The sequence below is a fragment of the Eumetopias jubatus genome, unplaced genomic scaffold (assembly GCF_037043125.1).
Source record: "Eumetopias jubatus isolate StellerSeaLion01/CBP00866 unplaced genomic scaffold, mEumJub1_p1.0 scaffold_4, whole genome shotgun sequence".
Lineage (NCBI taxonomy): Eukaryota > Metazoa > Chordata > Mammalia > Carnivora > Otariidae > Eumetopias > Eumetopias jubatus.
This window is the reverse complement of record NW_028274810.1, coordinates 189,194,681-189,202,752: the sequence shown is the minus strand read 5'-3', so window position 1 is coordinate 189,202,752 and position 8,072 is coordinate 189,194,681. Positions and strand designations below refer to the sequence as shown.

The 8,072-nt window shown below is 41.5% G+C and overlaps 1 pseudogene; it reads right to left on the bottom strand.

The window, feature by feature from the left end:
• Positions 1-1,837: 1,837 nt before the first annotated feature.
• LOC114220915 (bifunctional methylenetetrahydrofolate dehydrogenase/cyclohydrolase, mitochondrial-like) lies at positions 1,838-4,314 on the bottom strand (annotated as a pseudogene).
• Positions 4,315-8,072: the final 3,758 nt, after the last annotated feature.

Here is an 8,072-nt window from a genome sequence, read left to right as displayed (position 1 = left end):
AAGCCAAATATGACAATACATGACAAATAATCTATAAAATAAAACAAGCCTTTCAATGCTAGGAAAAAATGGGGAAACCTCACAAATGTAACACACATGGAACAAGGACTAACTGCAGGTGGAACTATCCTAAATATTTCCCCAATGACTAAGACATAAAACAACAGCCCAGGACACCATTAACAGTTAGTTTTCACATACAGTATGTATGTAAATTAGAGTAATTTTTTTCTACTCAATTACCATTTCTCTAGCAACATTTTTCCTTTGGTTTGACCAGTTGAACTCAAAAGATTTTGAAACTGAAGTGAGTACCAACTTTTACTGGAATAACACTTGGGAAATGCAACCCTAGAAAATGCAAATTTTAACTGAAGTGACTTGACACATCCCCAAAGGCAAGGGAAACAAAAGTGAAAAAACTTCTGCATAGCAAAGGAAACAGTTAATAAAACTAAGAGGCAACACACGGAATGGGAAAGATATTTGCAAATGACACTACAGATAAAGGGCTGGTATCCAAGATCTATAAAGAACTTCTCAAACTCAACACCTCCCCCCAAAAAAATCCAGTCAAGAAATGGGCAGAAGACATGAACAGACACTTCTCAAAAGAAGACATATAGATGGCTAACAGACACATGAAAAAATGCTCAACATCATTAGCCATAAGGGAAATTCAAATTAAAACCACATTGAGATACTACTTTACACCAGTTAGAATGGCAAAAATTGACAAGACAGGAAACAACAAATGTTGGAGAGGTTGTGGAGAAAGGGGAACCTCTTACACTGTTGGTGGGAATGCAAGTTGGTATAGCCAGCTTGGAAAACAGTGTGGAGGTTCCCAAAAAGTTAAAAATAGAGCTACCCTATGACCCAGCAATTACACTGCTATGTATTTACCCTAAAGATACAGATGTAGTGAAAAGAAGGGGCACATGCATCCTAATGTTCATAGCAGCAATGTCCACAATAGGCAAACTATGGAAAGAGCCGAGATGCCCTTCAACAGATGAATGGATAAAGATGTGGTCCATATATACAATGGAATATTACTCAGCCATCAGAAAGGATGAATACCCACCATTTGCATCAACATGGATGGAACTGGAGGAGATTATGCCTTAGCATAATCAGCATACTATGCCTTAGTATATATGAAGTTGAAATAAGTCAAACAGAGAAAGACAATTATCATATGGTTTCACTTATTTGTGGAACATAAGGAATAGCATGGAGGACATTAGGAAAAAGAAGGGAAAAATGAAGGGGGGAAAGACAGGGAGATGAACCATGAGAGACTATGGACTCTGGGAAACAAACTAAGGATTTTAGAAGGAGGTAGTAGATGGGTGAGCCCAGTGGTGGGTATTAAGGAGGGCATGTATTGCATGGAGAACTGGGTGTTATACACAAATAATGAATCATGGAACACTACATCAAAAACTAATGGTAAAACAACAACAACAACAACAAAACAAACTAATGGTGTACTGTATGGTGACTAACATAACATAATAAAAAAAATTAAAAAAAATTAAGTGACTTGACAAAGTTAAGCATTTGTTCTCAATAGGACACTGTCCTACATGTTAATCACTAGGTTAATGGCTTCTCTTGGCTGGATCACATGACCCAGCATGATACTGGCATGCTCCCTGGTGAGGTACTGCAGAGTTATGTGCACAAACACCCACCCATTTAAGCTTTCAATAAAATAAAACATCATTTTAAACCATTTCAGTAAAATAAATAAAAAAATATTGCATTTCTTTTGGCCTGCTTTGCCTCTTGAACTGGCTTGGAGTGTTGTTCATGACAGAAGACACAGCAGTTAATTAGTTGCTACTCCACACTCCTTAGGCTTTAATACTTTCTGCTCTTCAGGCCTCAGCACCTTTTTTGCAGCAATAGTGGTATTCTTCATTAGCATCACCACTGTCATGGGACAAACACCCCCACGGACTGGAGTGATGTAACCGGCTTTCTCTCTGATTCTTTCAAAATCCACATCTCCAACCAACTTGGCTTTAGCCATAATGGGATCTTGAACTCTTTATTTACACACTGATGAGTGCAGCTCCCTCCTTGATCACATCTGCTGTGATCAGATTGGGAATGCCTGTAGCAGAGACCACAATGTCTGCAATAACTATGTTTCTTCAGTTGCACTTTGGGAGTGTATTGTAACAGTGGCGTCACCTCCAGGGTGTTCATGTGCCCCATCTGTGTGTAGTCGCACTGCGATGGGCATTCCAACATTTTTTGACCTCACAACCACAACCACATTTTTCCCTAGGGTTGGAATGCCAGTTCACTTAATTGTTTCCCAGACACCCCGTGAGACCGCTGGTAACACGGTCACTCTACATTAATTACATAAAGCCATCAATATCTTTGTTTGGAGAAACACCATTGCAGATCTTTCTCTCATTTATGTGTTCTGGAAGAGGCAGCTGAACAAGAAGGCCATCTACATTATTTATCATCATCATTATTTTTTTTATTATGTTCAGTTAGCCAACGTATAATACATCATTAGTTTTTGATGTCGTGTTCAACAATTCTTTGGCTGTGTATAACACCCAGTGCTCATCATAACATGTGCCCTTCTTAATACCCACCCCTGGCTACCTCATCCCCCTACTCCCCTCCCTTCTGAAACCCTTAGTTTATTTCCCAGAGTCCATAGTCTCTCATGGTTTGTCTCCCTCTCTGTTTTCTTCCCATTCAGTTTTCCCTCCCTGCCCCTATGGTCCTCTGTGCTATTCTTTATGTTCCACAAATAAGTGAAACCATATGATGATTGTCTTTCTCTGCTTTACTTATTTCACTTAGCATAATCTCCTCCAGTTCCATCCATGTTGCCACAAATGGTGGGTATTCATCCTTCCTGATGGCTGAGTAATATTCCATTGTATATATGAACCACGTCTTCTTTATCCATTCGTCTGTTGAAGGGTATCTCGGCTCCTTCCGCAGTTTGGCTATTGTGGACATTGCTGCTATGAACATTGGGATGCATGTGCCCCTTTTTTTTCACTACATCTGTATCTTTGGGGTAAATACCTAGTAGTGTAATTGCTGGGTCATAGGGTAGCTCTATTTTTAACTTTTTGGGAACCTCCACACTGTTTTCCAAGCTGGCTGTTACCAACTTGCATTCCCACCAAGAGTGTAAGAGGGTTCCCCTTTCTCCACATCCTCACCAACATTTGTTGTTTCCTGTCTTGTCAATTTTTGCTATTCTAACTGGTGTAAGGTGGTATCTCATTGTGGTTTTGATTTGAATTTCCCTGATGGCTAGTGATGTTGAGCATTTTTTCACGTGTCTGTTAGCCATTTGTACGTCTTCTTTTGAGAAGTGTCTGTTCATGTCTGCTGCCCATTTCTTGATTGGATTACTTTTTGGGGGGGATGTTGAGTTTGGGAAGTTCCTTATAGAGTTTGGATACCAGCCCTTTATCTGTAGTGTCATTTGCACACATCTTCTCTCATTCCGTGTGTTGCCTCTTAGTTTTGTTGACTGTTTCCTTTGCTCTGCAGAAGCTTATCTTGATGAAGTCTGAGTAGTTCATATTTGCCTTTGTTTCCTTTGCTTTTGGAGATGTGTCTAGAAAGAAGCTGCTGTGACCAAGGTCAGAGAAGTTTCTGCCTATATTGTCCTCTAGGATTTTGATGGATTCCTGTCTCACATGGAGGTCTTTCATCCATTTTGAGTTTCTCTGTGTGTATTTCTTTCTTCTGTAGGTAGCTGTCCAATTTTCCCAGCACCATTTATTGAAGAGACTGTCTTTTTTCCACTGGATATTTTTCCCTGATTTGTCAAAGATTAGTTGACCATAGAGTTGAAGGTCCATTTCTGAGTTTTCTATTCTGTTCCATTGATCTATGTGTCTGTTTTTGTGCCAATACCAAGCTCTCTTGGTGATCACAAATTTGTAATATCATCATTACTTAGTTTATTGATTAAATTCAACAGTTCTTCCTTTGAAATTAAAGCTGGTTTCACAGTTGTCTCACTGTTGATTCCCACCTCTGCAGCTGGCCAGATTTTGTTGAGGATATAGGAATGACTTGTAAGATTCTCAGCAACCAGAACCACACCCAGGTGTGGCCACTTATTGCCCCATGCCACCCATTCTTACACCTCCTACTGCACTTCCTGTTTGATCTACTGGCCAAGTTTCCTTCCAGAAATGACAAAAGCTTCATTTTGAACTAGTGAGATGTGGAAGGGGTGATGACAGAGGTGGCAGCTCTGCGTGGGTGGAGCAGCCAGGTGGCCAACATGGACACAATGGAAGCTGCAGCTATCACCTGTGCTGATGTCCATGCCAGGAGCCTATTATGCTCCTTCTTAAAATCAATAGCTTTTCATTAATTTTAAGGTAAAACACAAAGCTCTTAGCTACCTGACATCTATCTTTAATTCCATCCTGTTCTCTCTGTTATACCCTTGTCACCCCCCTCAATATTGCACACAGAAATACCTGTGGTTCTTTAATCTGTCATGTTCTCATGCCACATTTTGTTTATTCCAAAGACATTTACAAAATTACAGTTACTAAACCAGACTCTAATCTGCATGGTGCACAATGAACAAGACCATGTTCCTACCCTCATGGAGTTTACATTCTGGCAGAGGAGCAGAAAATAAATATGTAGACAAATAGATAATATAATGTAATGACAAATGCTGTGGAGAAAGAAAACAGGGCAATAAAATAGAAAGAGTCTGGGGTATGGAAGAGGGTCCTACTTCAATGAGGAGGTCAGGGAGGTCCCATTGACTAGGTGATACTTGAACTAATCCCAATGTAGGTGAGTATGCAGGGACAGAGTGCTCCAAGTAAGAACAAGCAGCATAAACCATAAGGAAATTTATGATTTACTATTTTAGGAATCTAGAAATAGGTGGGCTCTGAAGCTGTGGGATTGAGAGTCAGCATCATCAGGGATCCAGAACCTTTCTATCTTTCTGCCATGTGTTGCTGTCCTTGGTGATCACTTCATTCTGAGACAAGAAGCAAGATGAATGTTACAGCAACCTGGGGTCAAATCCAGGTGTGACAATATGCAGAGGTAAAAGGGAGGACTTATCTTCTTGGGACACCTCTCCTGAGGAAAACATTTCTCAAAGCCCCAGCAGACTTTCTCACAAATCTCACTTGCTATATGCCATGGTCTAAATGTTTGTGTTTCCCCGAATGCATGTTAAAATCCTAATGCCCAGTGTGATGGTATTAGGAGGTGGGAGCCTTTGAGATGTGATTAGGTCATGAGGGTGAAGCCTTCAGGAATGAGATTAGTGTCCTTACAAAAGATCCCAGAGAGCTCCCTCACCCTCTGTACCATGTGAGTATACAGCAAGAAATCTGTGACCTGGAAGAAGGCATCTAGATCTTGGACTTCCAGCCTCCAGAACTGTGAGAAATAATGTTCTGCTGCTTATAAGGCACCCAGTCTATGGTATTTTGTTATAGCAGCCTCAACAGACTAAGGCTATATACCAGGCTGTGTGCTCCTTCCTAGCAGGCAGGAAGGGAATTGGCACAAACCAGTACCTGTGTGGGCTAGATGTTTGGTTGGCAACCAATGCTTATGGTAGGAAATGGGGTGGTAGACAGGGTGTGACTTGCATGGGAGTGTAAATATTTTGGTGACTGCAATGGAAACATTTGGAGTTTTGAACAGATGAAGGATGGCTAGAGGTGAGATTGAGTGTGAGGACTCTAGGTGTTAAGAGGATGGTGCAGTTATCTGAAGAGGAAAGGAAGATTCAGGTTAGGATGGAAGCATCAGATGTGGTGGGGGGAGTTCTACTTAGGTTATTTTTGGGGTGTAGTATATAGGACTTGCTGATGTAGGAGTAGTGGGGTGAGGAAAAGGAAGAACCAAGAAAAACTCCCAGAATTGTGACCTGAGCAAGTGGGTAATAATGTTCACTGAGATGTGGGGGACCAGCAGAGGGGTGCATTTTGAGGGACAGAGATGCAGGGGTAGAGGGTTGGTCCAATGCTTATTAGACATCACCCTGGAGGTATCAGGAAGAGGGCTCCAGATTTGAGTTGGAACTCAGGCAAGAGATGGGGATGGGAGATGTTGGGTGGTCCTGGTAACCATGGCATTTATAGCCTGGACACTGGGTTAGGTTGGGTGGGGAGACAGTGTCCACAGGGAAAGGACCAGAACCAAGCCCTAGGGCATTAAAAAAATTAGATGTTAGGAAGAAGAAGAGAGGACAGCAAATATACACAAGAGAAGAAGCCAGGAGAGAATGAGAGAAAAATCACCTTTCATGAAGGGGGCAGTCATCAATGGTTTCAAATGCTTCTGAGACAGCAAGTTCTATGCAAACAAACAATAGACCAGGGGTTGAGAATTTGAGGCTGCAGGTGACCTTCAAAAGCTTTTCCTTGGAGATATGAAAACAAAATTCTTATTGGGGTGCATTGGGTAGGAGGGGAGAGGTGAGAGATTATATACAATTGCTATCAGTCAGAGTTCAATCAAAGAAGCAGTCCCACTACCCATGATGTGGAATAAAAGATTCATTGTAAGGAGTGCTTTGTGCAACTGGGGGAGAAGCTGGAAGCAAAGGTCTAGGAGGATGGGAGAAAAGTCACTACTCAGGGTTTGCTCCTGGGAGTAGTTGAGAAGTCTGGGTTTAGTTGTAGGACAGCAGTCAGCAGAAGTGCTCCATCCATTGAAGCTTCCACCTCCCTGCCCCCTCACTGGACTGTTTTCTAATCATCCTTTGAAATCCCATTCAGACATGACCTCCCCCAGAAGACCTTCTGGACCCTCCCAGCACACCTTGTCTGGCTCTGTTGATCATTTCTATGTGCTTGCATGACCCCAGTGTTAACCTCTGTCACAGCACCTCTCCTATGGGGTTTCCCTGGTAGAGCTCCTGGCAGTTTGTAGGTGCCCCCAAATGTTTGTATAATTCACTTGAACTTTGTTTCTCCTGAGATCCTGAACTCTTTGAGGGCAGGGACTGTGCTCCTTCCACAAATATTCACTGGCTCAATACAAGGACAGACAGATGAATGGGTAAATGAACAAGACCAGCAGTCTGAACACAGTCTGAGGATTCTGAATTTTGTGTGTCCTGTATTTGTTACCTACTCTTTCTTTTACTTATGCTAAATGGCTTCCTTGGTGTTCACAGTGCATCCCTTTGCCCAGGCATTCTGGAACTTGGTGAACATGTTCACATTTGGCTCCTATTACCCTTTGTGATATTTCATATTTTAATCATTTGTGCTCTGTCATCATTTTTTCAAATTATTCTCATATGAAAGTCCCTCCCAACACTTTAATTGACCTCCTTGGGATATTTCCAGTTTTGATATGCCTTTCTTAATGTGTAGTAATATGAAATGAATGGCATTAGAGATGCAAATATATGATAATATTATGCAAGTTTGAGATGTTGCTTCAGATAAATTATAGGGAGGCTTGTCAAAGGAGTAACCTGTATATTAATCATGCTGAATATATATATATTTAACTAAGGCAATCTGTAGGGTACAGCCTGCTTAATGTCCTTCTAACACTGCAGGGAGCAGAGGTGCATCCTCACGCCCCTAAAATAGAAATAACCTCTCTGCTCATCTAAGATTCCCTGATGGTTTCTCTTTATACCCAGAGCATTCTAATGTCATGGAGGAAACAAAGGCCTCTTCTATGATCCTGAGGTGCCAGTTTGGCTGGGTAAAGACAAAGGGACATTTTGAATAAAGTCTCCAGACATTTACTTAGCCTCAAAATTACTTCTCCAAATTTGCACATTGTGCAACCCTGCAGATCTTCAAATGTATTTCTGTAACTGGCTCCAATATGCCTTATGTTGTAACTTTTCTTTTTGTCATGGGGAGGGAGTAGGGAAGGGATTAGTTGTCTTTTTTTCCCATTCCAGAGAACTGCCAAAATAATTTTGACTTCCCAGATGAAGTAAGTTTTAAAATTGTGGTTCTCCTGAGGTTCATTTGGAAGAAGACACAGCAATTCTGAGAAACCAGTGATGGGGGGTGCCAAGATGCTCCATTTCCCTGGCTGCA